The 21010-nt window shown below is 40.1% G+C and overlaps 1 protein-coding gene across 6 annotated transcripts in view; it reads right to left on the bottom strand.

Annotated features, from left to right (window-relative positions):
* ENOX1 (ecto-NOX disulfide-thiol exchanger 1) overlaps positions 1-20545 on the bottom strand; it is an 838273-nt gene extending 817728 nt beyond the window's left edge. For 5 of the 6 annotated variants that reach the window (XM_029602937.1, XM_029602936.1, XM_029602934.1 and 2 more), the window contains exon 1: positions 20305-20545. The gene's annotated coding sequence lies outside the window, so the exon portion shown is untranslated. Of the gene's footprint in view, positions 1-19240; positions 19354-20304 lie in introns of those variants that run through there. The other variant, XM_029602935.1, reaches the window with a different exon arrangement.
* Positions 20546-21010: the final 465 nt, after the last annotated feature.

Genomic DNA, 21010 nt, shown 5'->3' with positions numbered 1-21010 from the left:
TAAACTCTATTAACCTACCTTTGAGACTTTAAACTTTATCCCTGCTTCTCTCCCAAACAATTATTCCTCTTTTCTGTCATGACTTGTGTGTGTGTGTGTGTGTGTGTGTGTGTGTGTGTGTGTGTGTGTGTGTGTGTGTGTGTGTGTGTACACACTGCTGCACACACCTTTGCAGCACTATATCAGAGGTGGACATCTCCAGCTCTCGAGAGCCACAGACAGGCCTCGTTTTCAGGAAATCCACAATGAATATGCATGACACAGATTTGCATTCAATGAAGGCAGTGCATACAATTTATCTCATGCATGTTGTTCATTGTGGATGTCCTGAAAATCTGGCCTGTGTGGCTCTCAAGGACCAGAATTGGCTACCCCTGCACTGTGTAAATGTTAGTAGTAGTAATTTTGGGAGGAGAAGAATAAATAATCTTGTGTTCCTGTTCCCTTGCATAGGGATTGCTATTGCAAATCAGGTTTAAAGCGTGCCTGCAACTGATAATCCTCACAGACATCTATTATACTGATTAATCCCATCCAAGGTACATTAAGAAAGTTTAACCCACAGCCCAACTCATTCAATTTGCCTTCTGTATTCTACTGGACCATAAATGAAAACTAGAAATGTTTGTAAAGATAGCATACAACAGTGTTTCCAAACCCTCTCCTGGAGACATAACCAGTTGGTTTTTAGGATTGCCACAATGAATATCGATTTGCATGTCCCAAGCGCGTCCAATGCATACAAATTTATTGGGAGCATACTCATTACAGATATACTGAAAACCCGACAGGAAAGGTGTGCTTCCTAAAGAGGGCTGGGAAATGCTGGCACACATTATCCCGTCTCCAAGTTAGACTAACTCCATTAAATTGAAACCAAATAAAATAATAATCATCCAACAAATCCTGGTAGAATAGAGCCATTCTGCAGATAAAGTTGCTGGGATGGGAAAATCCAAACCCTGAAGCCATGTGGTGAAACAGACTGGCTGTTCTATGTGCGTCACCTGTGGTTTGCTATAATATGTGCAGAAGTACTGCAAAAGCTCTTCTGAACTGCAGCACACAATTAAACACAAAGCCAAGAAAATGTATTTTCTTTACAGTAAAAGAAATCCATAGAATATTTAAAAAAAACTCTGCAGCTTTAATGTTCCTGGAGAACTGATGAAAACAGTTGCCTTATTACAAGTTATGATGTGAAGATTGTCCCCACCTTCTGCTTAGTGGCTACCGTGAAAGGCTCCTCATTTCCACAGAAAGATTACTGTAGCCTGGTTGCCAAAATGTACCTCTTAAAAGAAAGAGCCAGTTCAATGAAAATAACTTTCTAATCTGCCTGCATGCTAGAAAAACTTTCAATAGCACTGAAGCACACTTCAGAAAACACAGTATGCAGGCGTCTTGATTGAGCAGAGGTTTATTTTAAGCATCTAATTCACACTGAGGATAAGATATGAAATTAGTTTCACAAGGAATGAGAACCTTGGAGATTATTTACATTTCTTTAATTACTTTTTCGCCCCAGCAGCTTAGCTTTGCTGTGCTACTACACTTACAGAAGGGAGCTTTTCGAATTGAAGAGCTTGAACCCTGAGAACCTATGAACATTGAAAACATGTACAGGCACCTCTCCGATACATTTCCTATAAAACATTTCACAGATCAGCTAAAAAGACATAATGCTCAATTCACTCCCACTGGCATCGCGGAAATATCTCCAGCAAAAATATATTCATCACCACAGCTGAACAAAATATGCAGCTTCTATATGTTTGGGAAAAGACTCAAAAGAGGTCCTGTGCATCACAAAGAAGCCAAATAAACCCTTATTATGGAAGGGTTTAAGCTAGCCCTTTCAATCCAATGCACAATACCTTACTAAACCCATTACAACATGCATGAGACTCATTATGTGTTTTTGTATATAAGTCTCTCCACTGACACCAGCAACATCTGGAAGAACCTGCACATGGATGTACCCCCATTATTCATTTCCTCGGAACTCTTGCTCGATGCAATGACAGCCTTAGGATGGTCTCAGCAGATTCAGGAGCCTACGTAGAAATATGGTCACACCCTGGATCTTCTTTTCTACAATCCTGCAAAATATTCACTGTGAATTTTATTCTGGAGAAAGTTCCATAGCCTGACCATTACTTGATATCCTTTGATTTTTCTCTCTTATTACTAACTACTAGTACTTAACATTTCAATAGAGGTACACGACATACACAGTGCTATACAAACAGCACACAAAATGATAGTCCCTGCTAAATAGATCTTACAATCTAATAAGGCAAACATACAGGACAAGAGACTTGGGGCATTTCATAAAGCAAGACAATGGTTAAAACAGAAAAGAAAGTTAATGAGGCTAAAAGCAGAAAATCAGGCCTAAGATTTAAAAGCAGTCTGAAAAAGGTGATCTTTAAATGGGGATTTAAATATGGCAAGAGAGGGAACATAATGTCCCAGGTCAGGAATACTATTCCAAGCAAATTCTGCAGCCAGGTGGAAAGCACAGTCAGGAATTGGTAGTAGAAGATAGACGTGACTTTTCTGATGAGTGGAGTGCATGTTGAGGGGTGTAGAGAGAGGAGAAATAGTGAGGTGCTGCAGAATGAAGGCATTTGTAAGCGCGGAAGAGGAGCTTGAACTGTATACAGGAACAGAAATCCTGAAATGCTGTAATATATCCCTACAAGTTGTTTGGAAATGTGGTCAAATTGATCCTGATAAGGTTGCAAATTCAGTCTAAACTTATTTCAGCAGTTTTACGGTTTTGGATGTGTGCCAGTCAGTGGAATATTTTAACACCCCTCTTTCTCTTGTGACCGAACAACTAGTTCCTTTAAAACAAATCACGATTCAGAAGAAAACATTCTATGCCATAGCTCACTCATGATTTGAGATCAGCCAAAGGGAATCTTCACAGATTGGAGCAGAAATGGCATCATTCACCTGTTACATATAATTATGATACGTATCAGCAAGCTTTGAGCTTATATCGAGTATGGCTGAATGAGGCCAAGCACGCATTTTACAATAGAGTTCAAGGTGCTCTGAACAACCCTCAGGAATTATTCTGAACTGTGAGGAACTAGATAGGCTCGTCTAGAGCTAACCCTACCGAGAATTCCTCTCTCTCCTCTCGATCTGATATGCCCCAAGCATTTGCTGACTTCTTTTATAACAAGATGACATGTTTGAGCACTAGTTTTCAGTCAGACTTACTTAAATCACACTCACATAATGAGTTAGTGCTTTGGGAATCCTTCTCGCCCATCACTGTTTCTGAGGTTCTCCAGGTCATCTCGAAGCTGAATCAATCATCTTGTTTTTTTAAATCCATGTCCAACTGTACTTTTTCGAGGCCTTAAGGAAGATATTGTCCCAGTGATTGCATCACTTATAAACACATCTCTGCTTGAAGGGCAGCTTCTCAAGGTGCTTAAAAAAGCAGCAGTCCACCCATTACTGAAAAAAACCTAATCTTGATCCCACTATTCTCACTAATTAATCGGCCTATTTCTACCTTGCCATTTCTTGCAAAAATAATTGAACCTGTGGTGTTAAAACAATTAACTGAATTTTTAGCTTCTCACTCTATTGTAGATTGTCAGCAATATGGCTTCAGAAAGAAATTTCAGCACAGAGGCACTACTCTTATCCAGCTCTGATAAAATACAGCACAGTTTTGATTCCAGAATGAGTTACATTCTGTTATCATTCATCGCTGCATTTGATACTGTCAATCACAGCATTTTGATTTCACAAGTGGCTGAGGCGGGAAACAAATTTCTCATCATGGCAACAAATAGAAACTGGTGTACCACAGGGTTCAGCACTGTCGGCTGCAGTTTTTAATATTCTATCTAACCCCTCTTTGCAAGCTTCTAGTGACCCTAGGTGTTTCATATAAGATGTACGCAGATGATATCTAGTTCTTCTTCCCAGTCATATTTTTTGCCTTTAACTTTTCAATTTTTAACACTCTGCTTGTCTTCCATCAAAAAGTGGCTTTTTTATGACAGGCTGGTCTTAAATATTGAAAAAACAGAGTCAGTCTGTATAGATACCCTAAAGCAGACATACCATCTGGTCATTCAGTACCTATTAAATCCCAGGCCAGAAACTTAGGAGTAATAGTAAATGCCTCTTTTCAATGTGCTTTCACATTAAAAGCTTGGTTTCAGCTGCATTCCTGAAATTAAGGATACTGCACAAGCTGAAACCTCAAGACCAGAGGACTTTCATTCTATGCTACAAGCATAAATTTTCCCTTCCATCAGTTACTGTAACTCCTTTTTTCTAGGCTTGCCTGCTAACGCTCTGCAAGCACTCCAGCTCGTACAAAACACAGCCGCCCGGATCCTTTCTGGAACATCTAGATTTGAACACATCACTCTGATCTTGGCTGCCCTGCATTGGCTCCCAATAGCAAGGAGAATCAAATTCAAAACTCCGTCTCTAGTACACAAGATAGTTAATAATTCTGAGATTCCTTGGTTTAATGCAGCTTTAAGAATTTATAAGCCTTCTCGCTCTCTTTGCTTTGCCAATAAAGGTTTACTGGAAATACTCTCAGCTAAGTTCGGTCACTTAACTAAGCCTAGGGATCGGGCCTTTTGAGTGGCAGGCCCAGCCCTATGGAACTCCTCCTCCTCAACACCTTAGATTTATTCACTGATTTGAAACAGTTTACAAAAGAGTTGAAGACGCTTCTCTTCCAGGAAGCTTTTCCTTAGCTCGGTGTAGCCCGATATTGCTTCTTTATATGTGTTACTCTCTCAAGCTCTTCCCACAGCACTTTTCCTTCCTCCTGTTACGTTATAGCTTTTGTACTGTTGAGTCTGACTGTGCAGCTCTGTGTGTAAAGGGGGTTAACTCATCCATCCTAGGTTTTAAACCAGTAGGTGCATGCATGCTCTGTGCTGTACCAAAGCATGGGTTTCATGGCCCTTTTGGATGTGGAACATTGTGACAGAAATCTGTTGAGGATGTTTTTAATGGCCCTTTTTTTCTGCTTCAGCCCCACCATGATGAGCTGGTTCTCTGGCAGGAAGACCAGCTCAAGACAGCACAAGAGGAGAGGAATTCAGCTCCCCCTTCCATTCATCCAGAGACAGGAAGAACAGGGTTAGTGCCAAGAGCAGAACACCAATCTCAGAAGAGGAAAAGAAAAACATTTTTTTTTTAATTTAATACAATCTTGAATAAATATGTTATTTTTACTATGTATGATGTCATTTCCTAGCAGTGCAATTGTGTGCGAAGTGATGAGTATGGAGTAGAAGTAAGAATAGACACGTGACTGAAAGACAGAATAATGTGTGCTGGGATGGATGTGTCAGAGTTGGACACGTTTACATCCAGCAATGTTGCCAAACTGTAGCAATCTAATGATATTCCGACGGTGCATTGATTAGTTTCGCTGTCCGGAATGTGTGCTTTTGTACGGATAATTCTATAGGAAGTCCTTTAAGTACAGGGATTCTATGAGCTATGTAGTTAAGCCATGCATATCTAGAGTGTGTACTGCTATCTATGAGCTAATATTTAAAAAGGGCTCCGGGGTGATCCAGGAAAATATAGACCAGTGAGCCTGACCTCAGTGTCTGGAAAAATAGTGGAAACTATTCTAAAGATCAAAATCACAGAGCATATAGAAAGACATGATTTAATGGAACACAGTCAACATGGATTTACCCAAGGGAAGTCTTGCCTCACAAATCTGCTTCATTGTTTTTGAAAGGGTTAATAAACATGTGGATAAAGGTGAGCCGGTAGATATAGTATATTTGGATTTTCAGAAGGCGTTTGACAAAGTCCCTTGCCAGGTACTTGTAGCCTGGATTGGCCTCTGTTGGAAACAGGATGCTGGGCTTGATGGACCCTTGGTCTGATCCAGTATGGCAGTTTTCTTATATTCTTATGTAAGACATTGGAGGGTAATTATTTATGCAAAAGTATTAAGCTCCTTGTGTACAATGTAGACTGAAGAGGTGACGCAAGAAGCAGATATGATATTAGGGGTCCTCAGGCATCAATGAAGCTAGTGCCTATCTTTGTGCTTATGGTGGCTTTTTCTTCTGCACATCCCAAACATCTATTTTTGAACCATGTTGAATATCTTTTTGACCAGTCCAGATACCTCCTGACTATCCCCTTTTGCCACAGTTCCTATTTGGCAAAACCCAAACAGCATTAGATATTTGCACTCTGGAGCCCAAAAACATAGGGGGGGGGGAGGGGTAAATCAAGCTCACTGTAACAATTCTTTTTGTGGATTTCTTATCCTATATTCCAACATAAGACTTTTTTTTCCCCAACTCTAATATCTACTGAGAAAGTGAATCTTAACATTGTTCTCTTCACTCTGGGTCAAATGCCTTTACATCTGTAAAGACTACATCTTTCCCTCAGCGGAAGCCCAATCAAATGGTTCTAAAGCAGTTCTCTGATCAGGCCAAAAGGTAGCACTATAGAAGTGCTTTCACCTACTGATGTGCCTGCCACCCATCATCCCACAATCCAATGTATGCATCTAGCCTAGACCTTAATCTGTGAATCAAAAAACCCACGTTCACATATGAAGCAGTATCTTACAAATCATCACTCTGCATTCTAGTATGGACAATGATGCCTACTGTAAGCATTGCTATTCTTGTAGATTTTCAAGACTCCTTTAAGAAAGAAAAAAAGAAAAAAAAAAAAGAAAGACTCCCTTTATTGGAAAGAAGCACGCTTTGATGTCTTACATGGAAAATATTTTTCAGGGATCGATACTATTTTTGCAGCATTAGGCATTCAACCATTTTAAGGGGCTGTTATAAACCTTCTGATTATCTTTACAATACCAATAATCCTACCACTAATCAATACCCACATGTAGTTACTGACAGAACATGAGCTGCATGCAAAACGTTGCTGTTTTAATGATCCCGAACACGCATACGTTTGCCGCTCCCCTACAACAAACTCATCTTTGTGATTAATCATTGCCACAGAGCATATGTTGCACTCCACATCTAAACTTCATTTGGAAATTTTTCATTCATAGCAGAATAATGTGTCATGTTGGATCAGGATGTAAGAAACTCTTCTTGGTATTTTGTACTTATACATTGTCATTCATCTATGCATAGGCCCAAAAACTTTATAAATTATTTAAAAAAAAAAAAAAGGACTACCCCAGCAGCTATTTAAAAGTACTGCATGGCCAAAAGGTTGGCTGAAGAGGGCCAGAGTAGGCATAGTCAGAAAGAGAAAGGAAGATCAGAAACAAATAGGGGAGAAGCGACCCACCTGACACTTACATTGACAGAAGAAATACCAAGCAAAAAAGCAGCCGCCGCACAGGCTTCTCCTAGGAGAGCTTCGCTAAATGTGACCCAGAAATGTCAGAGGCCTCAGGCTCCGAGAATACCTGATGTAAAGAGGACAATTTCTTAAGCCATTTACGGGTGTAAATAAGCCATCTGAAAACAGCCCTCCCGCAATGTGGCTAAAAGGCCACGCATTGTAGAAGAACTTGCAGCTACTCAGCCACATTAAGAAGAAGCATTCCCAGGGAGCATGTTTTGGTGGGGAGAGGCACATAATCCGCAGAGGTTGCGTTTTCAAATCTACACATTATTTTCCATGAAAAAAAAAAAAAAGTATTTGCAGGAAAAGTCAGGTGCAGATGGCCATGGGAACTTTCTACCCATGGCGAGTTTCCAATCAAAGAGCACACATACGTTTGCTTTGAAAATGGGGCAAAGCCCACAGGTATAAAGTACCCCACAGACTTTGTCCCAAAATACACACCGTGAAGAATGCCCCCAAAACTTCTAGTCCTGTAATGTCATTACCACCAGGCTTTTAAAGCACCGTCTAAATCCAAGGTTCTCAAGCCAGTCCCAGGATTAGGTAAATCTGCATACAACGGAGGCACTTCATTCAGTTCAGTTCTCTCTCATGCAAACCCACTTTGAATACCCCCAACACCTGACTGGCTAGGTGTGTCCCGAGGACTGGGTTGGAAAATGGAGAAGAAGACAGATGCTTTATGAATGATTTTATTGTTGTGATCCACCTTGAGGACACAGGACAGGCGAAATATAAACCAAAATAAACTAAAACATTAATAGAATGCACAGAAAAAAAATTTTTCAAAATGAATACTAAACCATGCAAGAGAAATATTATAAATAAGCATCCGTGATATTCACATTAACAGCTTGTACTGATGAGTTAGAACAATTCATTCATTTAAAATTAGGAATGATGTTTTCTCTTCTATTTTTGTCTGTCATTTTTTTTTTTTTTTAAACTGAATGGATGCAGGTGTTAGCTGCATTTCCCAAGAAAACAGCAAACCCATTACTGTTTGTCAAAGTCTTCCTAGATCTGCAAATCCAAGTTTTTCAAATGACGCTTGTGGTGGTCACGTTAAGAAACTACTTTGTATGTATGGTACATGAGAGCTCTGAAATGGCTTCTGAAAACTGAGAGGTAAAATTCAACGTTTTCCTGCCTAATATTTCCTCCACATCAAGCACAATCTATATTTATCCTGTCTGCTTTTGTTTGGGTTTTGTTTTAAAGTAACACCTATAAATTGTTATTGCCTGCCAACAATAGTTGTTTTACCAATTCACAACCCAAAAGAAATGGAAGAGAGAAATGCAAAAGAAAAACCGCTGTCCTTGCCCATTCATTCTCCCAGAGAAAGACCTGCCTTCATAACCTCAATGTGCATCTTTCAGGAAGCAGGGAAAACCAAGGTGCATCATCATATTCTCTTGACTTTTTTTTGACCTACAGAGACTCAACCAAACTTCTCTAAAAACAACCTGTTTAGCAGTTGAAGCCAGGACAAATGGAAGCATATTTTACAGCTGCACTACTCTCCCTGTATAAAAAGTAAGCCTCTATCCTATGGAGAAAGCTAAATCTCTCTCTCTCTCTCCAGGCTTCTTAGGTGCTGCACCCTTCTTTTGTTAGTGGCCCTAAAAGATGTCTGAAGGACCTTCACTGTTGGTACAATGTCATGATGACTAACCCCACCCGTACCACCTTCCCTCCCCCTGAAACCTTCTAATAAAAATAAATACTAGTCTTACGGATGTTTTTCTGTATTATATATCTGCTTGTTATTATTTGTACATCACTTCAAATGGGTCACAGACGTGATTAAGAAATATCAGTAAAGGAATAAGTAAAGTAAATGCAAAATTTCCTAATTCGAAAACCAGGATTGTCAATTCATGAAGATTTATTTTTTTTTAACCAGCAATCTCTTTACTGACACACTTTTAACCATCGTCGTTTTGTGCACAGCTGCACTTACAATGCCAAGAGTCACACCTTTATGAACCAAGACACGCACCTCGATTCTGAAGTGCTGCAGCCTCACAGAGCTTGAACCCACAGCACTGCAGACACAGGTCCATTGCTCATGACACTTTTGCTAACTTTAAATTATTCTGGAGGAGGAGGAGGAGAAGTGGCCTAATGCTTAGAGCAATGGGCTGTGAACCACAGGAACTAAGGGCCTGGTTTTTTAGAAAGCATTTATTCCAGTAAAACTGGGTTTTACTCAAGTATATGTATTTTACTTGAGTAAGTGGGCTTTTAAAAATTGCTACAATGTATGCCATTGAATTATGCATAGGATTTGCTTGCATAAGTGCACTTTACTTGAGTAAATGGCTTTTGAAAATTGCTACAATAGTAGTTACATTTATGCGCTAACTCCTTTTTTGAAAATTACCCCCTGAGGGTTCAAACCTATTTTCCCACCCCCAGCAATACTCATCAAGACCTTGAGCAAGTCATTTTATCTCCTGCTGCCTCAGGTATCCACTTAGATTGTAAGCTCTCTAAAAAGGACTTATTGTACCTAAATTCTAATAATGATGAACTCCACCTTGAGCATTATTTGGAAAGGCAGGCTAAAAATACCAATTTTTATAGACGTCATTTTTTTTGTTTATTTTCTAGCAGTTGGCAACTCATAGACTTAATTGGCATCTCAGAGACATGGTGGAAGGAGGACAACCAATGGGACAGTGCTATACCGGGGTACAAATTATATCGCAATGACAGAGAGGACCACCCGGGAGGCAGTGTAGCACTTTATGCCATCCCGGACACACAGTGCAACAGGATAAACATCCTGCATGAGACTAAATGCACAATCGAATCTTTATGGATAGAAATCCCTTGTGTGTTGGGGAAGACTATAGTGTTAGTAGTATACTACCGTCCACCTGGTCAAGATGGTGAGACGGACAGTGAAACGCTAAGAGAAACTAGGGAAGCCAACCAAATTGGTAATGCGGTAATAATGGGAGATTTCAATTACCAAACACAAAGATTCTCTTAATGAACAATCCCACGATTGAAATAACTTTGTATAGAAAGACGTGGTATTTGATAGTTTTAAACAATCACAACGCTATATAAATCTTTTTGTCAATGTTTACAATGTATATTTAAGGACCATCATACCACCCCCAGTGCTTACAAGTTATACTTGCACTTTCTGCACTTTCACAGGGTCATGTTTAATCAATTGGTCCAAATGACATCAATGTTCGATTTTTTCATTTTTTGCTATATAATAAAAAAGGCAACTTTCCTTATTTCCTGGTTATCGGGGTTGTTTATCCCGGGGCTGTCGGAGGCACTTGTCCGACGCGCGCGTTTCGCCAAAGCTGCTTCAGAGACATCCGATTCAGGCTCTCCAGATCCAGCACTTCCCCTCGCTTAACGGGGTATCTAAACAGCATTTATTTCATACAAAATGCTGCGGGTCCATAAATTTTTCTAAGATAAAAAAGCTTATAGTTAAGAAATTTTTAGTTTTAGCAGTATATAATTTTAGCAAAGCAACATTTAACGATGTATTTCTGCAAGTGGGAAAAAGGAACAAATTAATCTGACTCACCGGACGCCGACGCCTTCTCCCTGCTCAGAAATTTCAGCAGTGAGGCGGCTCGGGCCGGTCTGATTTTTAAATGCAATGGTTTTTTGCATCCACCTGACAGTCAAATGATTCCTGATTTTGGCGGGCAATCACCAAAAATGGAACCACTCAATGTCCTTATTCAGGCCACCAGGGATGACTGATTTCAATTGAAAAATCCACTTTTGCTCACATTGTCTTAATGTTTGAATACGATTCCCGCCCCGCCAATGTTGATTGATGATTTCAAGCACTGTCCATTTAATATCATCGAACTCGTGTTTACATTCCTTGAAATGAGAAACCAAAGGTTCCTCAACCCGGTTAGTATTAATACAACACTTATGTTCGGTAAGACGGGTCTTGATTTTCCTTTTAGTCATGCCCACATAAATTAAGGGACATGGGCAGAAGATCGCGTAAACAGCATGAGTCGAGTGGCAGGAAAATTCAGGCAACAAGATTGTCTTTCCCGATGCTGTGGTGATGTGGGTCTGGGATGATTTCAATGGACAGAGTTTGCATTTAGCGCAAGCTTGAGTTGGTTCAACGTTTATTACAGGTTTTGAGCAGTTTGAACGTACAACATGATCTCTGATGTTTTTGCCTCGAGAATATGCAATTCGTAAAGGTTGATTAAATAAAGGGTGGATTTGCTGAATAATCCTCCAGTGCATTCTCATGGCTCTACTGATAGGTGCTGAGAGCAAGGTATGCTTTAAAACCACAGTCTGTGGGTTCGATCCCGGCTCTGGATTTTTTGGCAAAAACAAATAATCTCTATTGGAATAGAGTGCTCGCCGATATGCCTTCTTAACACACTGGGTTGGATAGCCGCGTTGTAAAAAACGATCAGCCATTTCCTTCGCTTGGGTCTTAAAATCATCGCGATCCGTGCATAGTCTCCTTAATCTGAGGAACTGGCCCACAGGAAGATTAGTTTTGAAGCTGGTTGGGTGGAAACTATCAAATCGAAGCAAATTGTTGCGATCATTTGGTTTCCGATATATAGATGTGGCTAAAGTGGTATCTTTTCGCTGGATCAATATGTCTAAGTAGGCTATACGATCCCGATGAAACTCCATGGTGAATTTTAGACACGATTCCAGATTATTTAGCCATTGATGAAATTCCTTCAGTAAAGATAAAGAGCCTTCCCATATAACGAAAACGTCGTCAATATAACGTTTCCAACACTTCAGGTGGGGTGTCCAGCGACAATTTTCTATGTGTGAAGCTTCAAATCTGGCCACAAAAATGTTGGCCACGTCTGGAGCCATGGCAGCTCCCATGGCTGTTCCACTAATTTGTAAATAAAAATCACCATCAAACATGAAATAGTTCTTACTTAGTGTGAGATCAAGTAGTTCAATAATATAAGGAATTGGAATACGTTTAAGATGTGAATGTGTCTTTAGTGCCTCTGCAACTGCAACAAGTGCCTGATCCTGAGGGATAACCGTATAAAGCGATTCAATGTCAAATGTGACTAACAAACACTCCTCAGATAATTGTACCGTGTCGAGGAATTGTAGCATACTCGTGCTGTCTTTGACATATGACGTGGATTTAGACACACAAGGCTGAAGAATTTTGTCCAAGAAGATAGAAATCGGTTCTAACACAGATTCATTCGCCGATACTATTGGACGCCCTGGTGGGTCGCAGAGTGTTTTATGAATTTTGGGTAATAAGTACAGTACTGGTGTTCTAGGATTTTCATTGATCAAAAATCGCCGTTCTGAACTAGTCAAAAATCCAAGTTCAAATCCTCTTTCCACAGTCTCTTTAATTTCATTGAGAATATCATCCGTCGGGTCTTTATCTAAACGGTGATAAAAGTCTGTATTGGAAAGTTGACGGTTAACTTCTTTCAAATATGCTGCCTTTTGCATTATAACTACAGCATCTCCCTTGTCTGCAGGTTTTATGACCAATTCCTCATTTGTTTGCAATTGGTGTAAGGCCTCTGATTCTTGTCTGGTCATGTTATAGTAAACATGTTTCTTTGTATTTTCCAGAATCTCAACATCATGTAATACCAGGTCTCTGAAGGTGTTGACAGCAGGATCTCCTGGTGGAGGTGGACTCCATTTAGATTTTAATTTCACCAGGGATTCTATTGTTGGTAATGGTTCAAATGGTTGCTGAGATAGATATATAGTCCGCTGCAAATTTCTGATGAATTTCTGTAAATCACATCTGAATTGGAAAGGGTCGTGTTGTTGAGAAACCACAAAATTTAACCCTTTATCCAGAACTTCCTGTTGCAAGGATGTTAGGGCATGTCCCGATAGGTTGATAACGGCAGATTTTATGTCCATTCCTTCTGACCCCCCTGGGGTGGATAGTTGTTTGCTGCATATTGGGACCTGGTCTTTGGGCGGTTCCAATCGGTGTTTTGTTGACCTCTGTATCCCCGTCTTCGGCCCCTCATATTTTGGCCCCTGTTGAGTCAGATTAATTTGTTCCTTTTTCCCACTTGCAGAAATACATCGTTAAATGTTGCTTTGCTAAAATTATATACCGCTAAAACTAAAAATTTCTTAACTATAAGCTTTTTTATCTTAGAAAAATTTATGGACCCGCAGCATTTTGTATGAAATAAATGCTGTTTAGATACCCCGTTAAGCGAGGGGAAGTGCTGGATCTGGAGAGCCTGAATCGGATGTCTCTGAAGCAGCTTTGGCGAAACGCGCGCGTCGGACAAGTGCCTCCGACAGCCCCGGGATAAACAACCCCGATAACCAGGAAATAAGGAAAGTTGCCTTTTTTATTATATAGCAAAAAATGAAAAAAATCGAACATTGATGTCATTTGGACCAATTGATTAAACATGACCCTGTGAAAGTGCAGAAAGTGCAAGTATAACTTGTAAGCACTGGGGGTGATATGATGGTCCTTAAATATACATTGTAAACATTGACAAAAAGATTTATATAGCGTTGTGATTGTTTAAAACTATCAAATACCACGTCTTTCTATACAAAGATTTCAATTACCCCAATATTGACTGGGTAAATGTATCATCGGTACATGCTAGAGAAATAAAGTTCCTGGATGGAATAAATGACAGTTTTATGGAGCAATTGGGTCAGGAACCAACAAGAGAGGGAGCAATTTTAGATCTAATTCTCAGTGGAGCACAGGATTTGGTGAGAGAGGTAACGGTGGTGGGGCCACTGGCAATAGTGATCATAATATGATCAAATTTGAATTAATGACTGGAAAGGGGACAGTAAGCAAATTCACGGCTCTCGTGCTAAATTTTCAAAAAGGAAACTTTGATAAAATGAGAAAAATAGAAAAAAAAACTGAAAGGAACAGCTACAAAGGTAAAAAGTGGGCAAGAGGCATGGTCATTGTTAAAAAATACCATCCTAGAAGCACAGTCCAGATGTATTCCACACATTAAGAAAGGTGGAAGGAAGGCAAAACGATTACCGGCATGGTTAAAAGGGGAGGTGAAAGAAGCTATTTTAGCCAAAAGATCTTCATTCAAAAATTGGAAGAAGGATCCAACAAGGAAAATAGGATAATGAATGAGCGTTGGCAAGTTAAAAATGTAAGAGATTGATAAGACAGTTTAAGAGAGAATTTGAAAAGAAGCTGGCCGTAGAGGCAAAAACTCACAGTAAAAATGTTTTAAAATATATCCGAAGCAGAAAGCCTGTGAGGGAGTCAGTTGGGCCGTTAGATGATTGAGGGGTTAAAGGGTCACGTAGAGAAAATAAGGCCATCGCAGAAAGATTAAATGATTTCTTTGCTTCGGTGTTTACTGAAGAGGATGTTGGGGAGGTACCAGTACCAGAGAAGGTTTTCATGGGTAATGATTCAGATGGACTGAACCAAATCACTGTGAACCTAGAAGATGTGGTAGGCCTGATTGACAAACTGAAGAGTAGTAAATCACCTGGACCGGATGGTATACACCCCAGGGTTCTGAAGGAACTCAAAAATGAAATTTCAGACCTATTAGTAAAGATTTGTAACCCATCATTAAAATCATCCATTGTACCTGAAGACTGGAGAGTAGCTAAATATCAAAATCACAGAACATATAGAAAGACATGGTTTAATGGAACAAAGTCAGCATGGCTTTACCCAAGGCAAGTCTTGCCTCACAAATCTGCTTCACTTGTAGATAAAAGTGAACAGGTAAATGTAGTGTATTTCGATTTTCAGAAGGCATTTGACAAAGTTCCTCATGGGAGGCTTCTAGGAAATGTAAAAAGTCATGGGATAGGTGGCGATGTCCATTCGTGGATTACAAACTGGTTAAAAGACAGGAAACAGAGAGTAGGATTAAATGGACAGTTTTCTTAGTGGAAGGGAGTGGGCAGTGGAGTGCTTCAGGGATCTGCATTGGGACTCATACCTTTCAATATATTTATAAATGATCTGGAATGAAATACAACAAGTGAGGTAATCAAATTTGCAGATGATATAAAATTGTTCAGAATAGTTAAATCACAAGCAGATTGTGATAAATTGCAGGAAGACCTTGTGAGACTGGAAAATTGGGCATCGAAATGGCAGATGAAATTTAATGTGGATAAGTGGAAGGTGATGCATATAGGAAAAAATAACCCATGCTATAGTTACACAATGTTAGGTTCCATATTAGGAGCTAGCACCCAAGAAAGAGATCTAGGCGTCATAGTGGATAACACATTGAAATCGTCGGTTCAGTGTGCTGCGGAAGTCAAAACAGCAAACAGAATGTTGGAAATTATTAGAAAGGAATGGTGAATAAAACAGAAAATGTCATAATGCTTCTGTATCGCTCCATGGTGAGACCGCACCTTGAATACTGCGTACAATTCTGGTCATCGCATCTCAAAAAAGATATAATTGCGATGGAGAAGGTACAGAGAAGGGCTACCAAAATGATAAGGGGAATGGAACAGCTCCCCTATGAGGAAAGACTAAAGAGGTTAGGACTTTTCAGCTTGGATAAGAGACGGCTGAGGGGGGACATGATAGAGGTGTTTAAAATCATGAGAGGTCTAGAACAAGTAAATGTGAATCGGTTATTTACTCTTTCAGATAATAAAAGGACTAGGGAGCACTCCATTAAGTTAGCATGTGGAACATTTAAAATTAATCAGAGAAAGTTCTTTTTCACTCAACGCACAATTAAACTCTGGAATTTGTTGCCAGAGGATGTGGTTAATGTAGCTGTGTTTAAAAAAGGATTGGATAAGTTATTGGAGGAGAAGTCCATTACCTGCTATTAATTAAGTTGACTTAGAAAATAGCCACTGCTATTACTAGCAACGGTAACATGAAATACTCTTAGTTTTTGGGTACTTGCCAGGTTCTTATGGCCTGGATTGGCCATTGTTGGAAACAGGATGCTGGGCTTGATGGACCCTTGGCCTGACCCAGTATGGCATGTTCTTATGTTCTTAACTACTTCATTCCTTTAATTAATCTAGTACTCATTCTAGGGCCTGATTTACTAGCTTTTTACCCATAGACACAGAATGGGAAAAATGTCTTAGTACATCAGCCCCTATTTTCCTACTCTCATTCCTGAAGCCTAACAAGGATTCCATACATGCAAAAGGAAAAATGTCCTTATGTCTCACATCCATTTGATATTTTGTTTACCTTTAGTGGCTGCTGCTTGGTTTTGACCAGCCATGTGTCTACTATAAGTTGAAATTTCTTTTCCTAAGTTAAGCTTTGACATATTCAGTCTGTATAACACTACTGCATGCCTTATCTACATGCATCGCCACCATACACTTGTAAACAGTGACTCATCTATCCAGATTCTGCCCATTTTCCCCCCCAAGATGTCCACATCGCTACAGAGACGGACAACATCTGAAGCAAGTTAGCACTAAATATAGCTTTGTGTCATCAGCAAAGCTAGCTATTTTGCCAGTCTCTTATTTCAGATCATTTACGCATACACCGATAACAGATCTACTGATCCCTGATCTCACCATGCACCTCTTGAAGCAATTTTCCATTCACTAGTCTACTGCATTCTGGAAACTACCCTTTAACCAGTATATTTTTTTCTTTAACCTAAACACATGAAGAACCATCAATCTTTAAAATTTCTTTACTTAGTATAATTGTTTCTCACGTGAAAGGACTCAGCAAAGTTTCCCCAAATACTTATTTGGCTTGTATATCTATCTTAACTAAAGTGTAAGCTCTTTGGAGCCAGGACTGTCTCGTATGTGTATCTACAGTGCTGTTACATCTTACAGCACTTTATAAATATTTATCAGTAGTAGCAGTGGCAGCAAAGTTCAAATAATTTACACCTATGATGCTTCCCATATTTAGCAATTTGCTCTCATTACAGAAACTGATGAGGTTGGTTTGACAGAATCCTAAGCCTATGTTGATTTTTGTTAATTCCAACAACATTCAAGATCATTAAGGAAGAGATGACTAAGTATTTCCAATAATTTTACCCAGAATATAAAAGTTTACTGCTCTGTAGTTATCAGATTATGTTTTATAATGCTTCCATAAATATAGAATGAATAAGGCTATACCAGTTTTGGCACTTGGGCAATGCGGTCAACGTCGGTTCCTACTCATTTTTTTTTTTTGTACTCTTATGATAGTTTCTGCTAATATCTCATGCTGATTAAAAACAAAAAAAAAAAAAACCTTATTTATCCACATGGTTGTTAATCTTGCCATTTAAAATAAACACTTAAGAAACAGGCAAAGAAAGCATCAGAACAGAATGAACCAGAGCCAGGAAGCACAGAATGCAACAAACTTGAAACTGTAAACAGAGCTAATCTGATATTTTGAACACATATTAAAGCAGAGAAGCTAGTACTTAATCTTGTATGGTAGTTTTATTTTAGAAAACCTAAGAAATCATTTGTATTTCTAGGTTTACATATTTGTACAAATAGCATCAGCTTTCATGTGCTGCCTGCACTGTTGAAACAATGTTTTGAGATTTCCTGTTTGTCAGCACTGACTGTCAGTGTGGATGCAGCCACTCCTGTTCAGTTTTCATTTCACAGTGGATAGTTGCTAAGCAACTAAATGCTATTGCCTGGTCGCATGATCTATTAGCTTACCTGGCTTCCCCCAGACAATAAGGAAACCAAAAATTGAACAGGAAACCATCAGGTCATTGCCTCAGGTCCACCCTTAGAATGTAAGTCCTCTGGGGCCAGGGAAATGCCTATGCTACCTGTAACTTGCCTTGCACTGCCAATGAAAGGGCACCAGCTAAATCCAAATAAATAATTACCCAGCATCTCCAAATCTGCAATTAGTTTCCAAAGTCAGTCTAAATATTCTAAGATAAAGAACATTCCAATCAACTAAACAAAGTAAAACCCTACTGAAAAACTGTCTGCATTTCTCTGTGCAAAAGAACTCTAGGAGTGTAAAACATCTATAAATATACACCATTCTTTGCCTTCAATAACAGAAATTAGTTTTATCTTTTCCTTCCACATACATTTTTTAAAAATTAACATATTCTATCCCTTAAGCTCTTAGATCAGTCAAAAAAAAAAAAAAAAGAAGAAGACACAAAGGAAAAACTTGTGTCTTACCAAAGCATCATGTGCTCCTCAACTTCTAGATCAGCCACACTAAATATTTATTAGAGTACTATATGTTCACTGTAGTAAAACATTAAAGATTTCTCACGGAAAAGGCACCAGTAAGCATGGCGTGCTCCAAGCTAAAGGTGAGAGCATCCACAACAGAGCTCAAGATCAATATATCCTAATAAAGCCCTACAGGCTATCAAAATAATATCCAGAGTTGCTAAGGGGAGATGAACATCCCCAGGAATACTGAATTCGACATTGTTTAAATAAAAAAAAAATGTAAAAAGACGGTATAGGTTATTCTTGTTTGCAATAATAAACTCTCTTCCTGCCTTTAAAGCTCCATCCTTCCTCCAGGTCGCCTTGAAATGTAAGCAGACTTTACAAGCTGCTCTGACCTTCTTGAATGTTTCAGTTCTCCAGTGCCCCGATGAGGTTGGGAGCAATAGAACAGATGCACTTTTTAAAACACCAGGACAGCTTGGAGAGCCTTAAAACAAACCCCCCAAAAAAAAAAACTACTATATATCGGATAGCGTTAATGCTGTGGGAAAGTAAGGAAAAAAGAAAAAAAAACTTTCAGGCAGATCTATGAAAAAGGAAGGTAAACAAGAAATAGAGGCTTTTTGAATGAAAATTTCAGCAGTCTTCACGTGGTAAGCTCCGTCTGCACATACTGCTTGTCTTAAGCACACACCTCAGCAATGCATCTTATGTCACTTACTTAATTCCAAGCTATTCCAAAGTCCATAAAACTGACACTTTGCTGCTGAACGTCCCCACTTTATTCGATATCAAATGGATTATGACATCTGAACACTGCAGCTGCATTACAAACCGTTACTGGACAGTATATAGCATCCCGTTGCTTTCTAATTCATACCTATAGAATGAAGGAGCAATATGCACACAAAATAGCTAAAATTTCATATAAAACCCATGAAAACTGCCACAGCAAATATCCCAGCTTAAAAAATTATGACACGCGATTAATAATCGCATCCAGGGCGACCACTGGCAACATGAGCTAGATCAATGTGGCATGTCATATGTAAGCCATCTCGTTTGAAAGAATAAAAAGACTGGTGCAGTAAGCGATGGAATGGGCTTTAATCTCAAGCACCTCAAACTCATGCTTCATCTTTAAAATGGCATTTATATGGGGGTTCAATTAGCCCTCCTTCTCCCACTCAACTGACTTGAGTAGTATAATATGTGTTTGTTTGGGGGGGGTTTAAACAGACATTTCCAACTTTCTGCCCGAAAAAAAAAAACTAAAAAAAATCTGTACAAATTGCCCCTGACAAGCTCCTCTCAGCGGGTGGGTAGCTCTGCACTGCCCTCGGGTGAGAGAGTGCAACCAGCCAGCCAATCAGCAGCCAGGCGCCCGACCCAGGTGAAGACAGCCTGGAAGTCCCCATAGGACATAAATACCCCGGCCGGACCCCACCCGCCTTGTACAAGTGAAGGAAGAACCCGGCGGGCGAGGTAGTGCCGGCACGTCCCGGCCGGCTGAGCCTCCGGGCATAGAGACCCTGGAAAATTAAAAAAAAAACTTTCTTTCTTCAAGCGCCCCCAGCGCAGTTTCCAACGGGGGGAGCGGCGAAGAAGGCAAAGGCTGCACGCAGCCCGGCGCACCGAGCGCCTTTGCCCCCCTCCCCCCCCCCCCAAGAGCTGGGCTCAGCTCTGGTGGAGGGGAGAGAAGCGGATAATGCGCTCCCCACCGCGCCACGAACAAGCCCGGGGTCCCTGGGATACGAGCAGCGGGGATGCCGCCGTCAGCCCTACCTGTTAGCGCTGTTGGTGCGGAGCCGTCCGTCTGTCCGTCCGTCCTTCGCCGGCCGCGCAAAGCAGGAGCCCCCGGAGAGGCAAGAGAGCCGGGCAGCAGGAGCCGGGAGCGCCGCCGCCGCCGCCTCCAGAAGCCCCAGTCACCGGCTGCCGCTGAGCCGAGCGCTAGGGAAGCTGGAGAGACAGAGCCGCTCCTCGCTGGAGCTAGCTAGCGGCTAAGGGATGTGGGCGCAATTCCTCACCTCGGTGAAAAACGTAGGAAGCTCCTTAAAAAAAAAAGAAAAAGAAAGAAAGAAAGGCGGTGTCTGAACCCTGCATAAACTTGTGAAGATAACCTTTCAGATTTAATAAAACATTTCGATAACAAGGAGGGGAACTATAAAACACATTTAAAACTAAACATCTTTCTGTATTGCCATAGACCTAAAAAAGCTTCCATAATTAGCAAAACAGGTCACTGCTGTCTAAAATGTGAGACTACTTATATGAATCTGAAGGAAGAAAAGGACATTTTGAAGTTCCCTAAGAACTTAAAAACCTGGTTCATGACAGATGGTTTTTAGTGACCAGTGATTATTTAAAGTTAGTATGACATTTTCTCTCTTTTCTGAAGTTCTATAAGAAACTAAGAACTTGGCTCATGACAGTGGTCTTCAGTAACTCAGTAGTTGGCGACTGTATTATTATTTTATGATTGCTCTATTTT

The sequence above is a fragment of the Rhinatrema bivittatum genome, chromosome 5 (genome assembly GCF_901001135.1).
Source record: "Rhinatrema bivittatum chromosome 5, aRhiBiv1.1, whole genome shotgun sequence".
Taxonomy (NCBI): Eukaryota; Metazoa; Chordata; class Amphibia; order Gymnophiona; family Rhinatrematidae; genus Rhinatrema; species Rhinatrema bivittatum.
The sequence above is the reverse complement of the archived record's forward strand: the minus strand, read 5'-3'. Positions and strand labels throughout refer to the sequence as shown.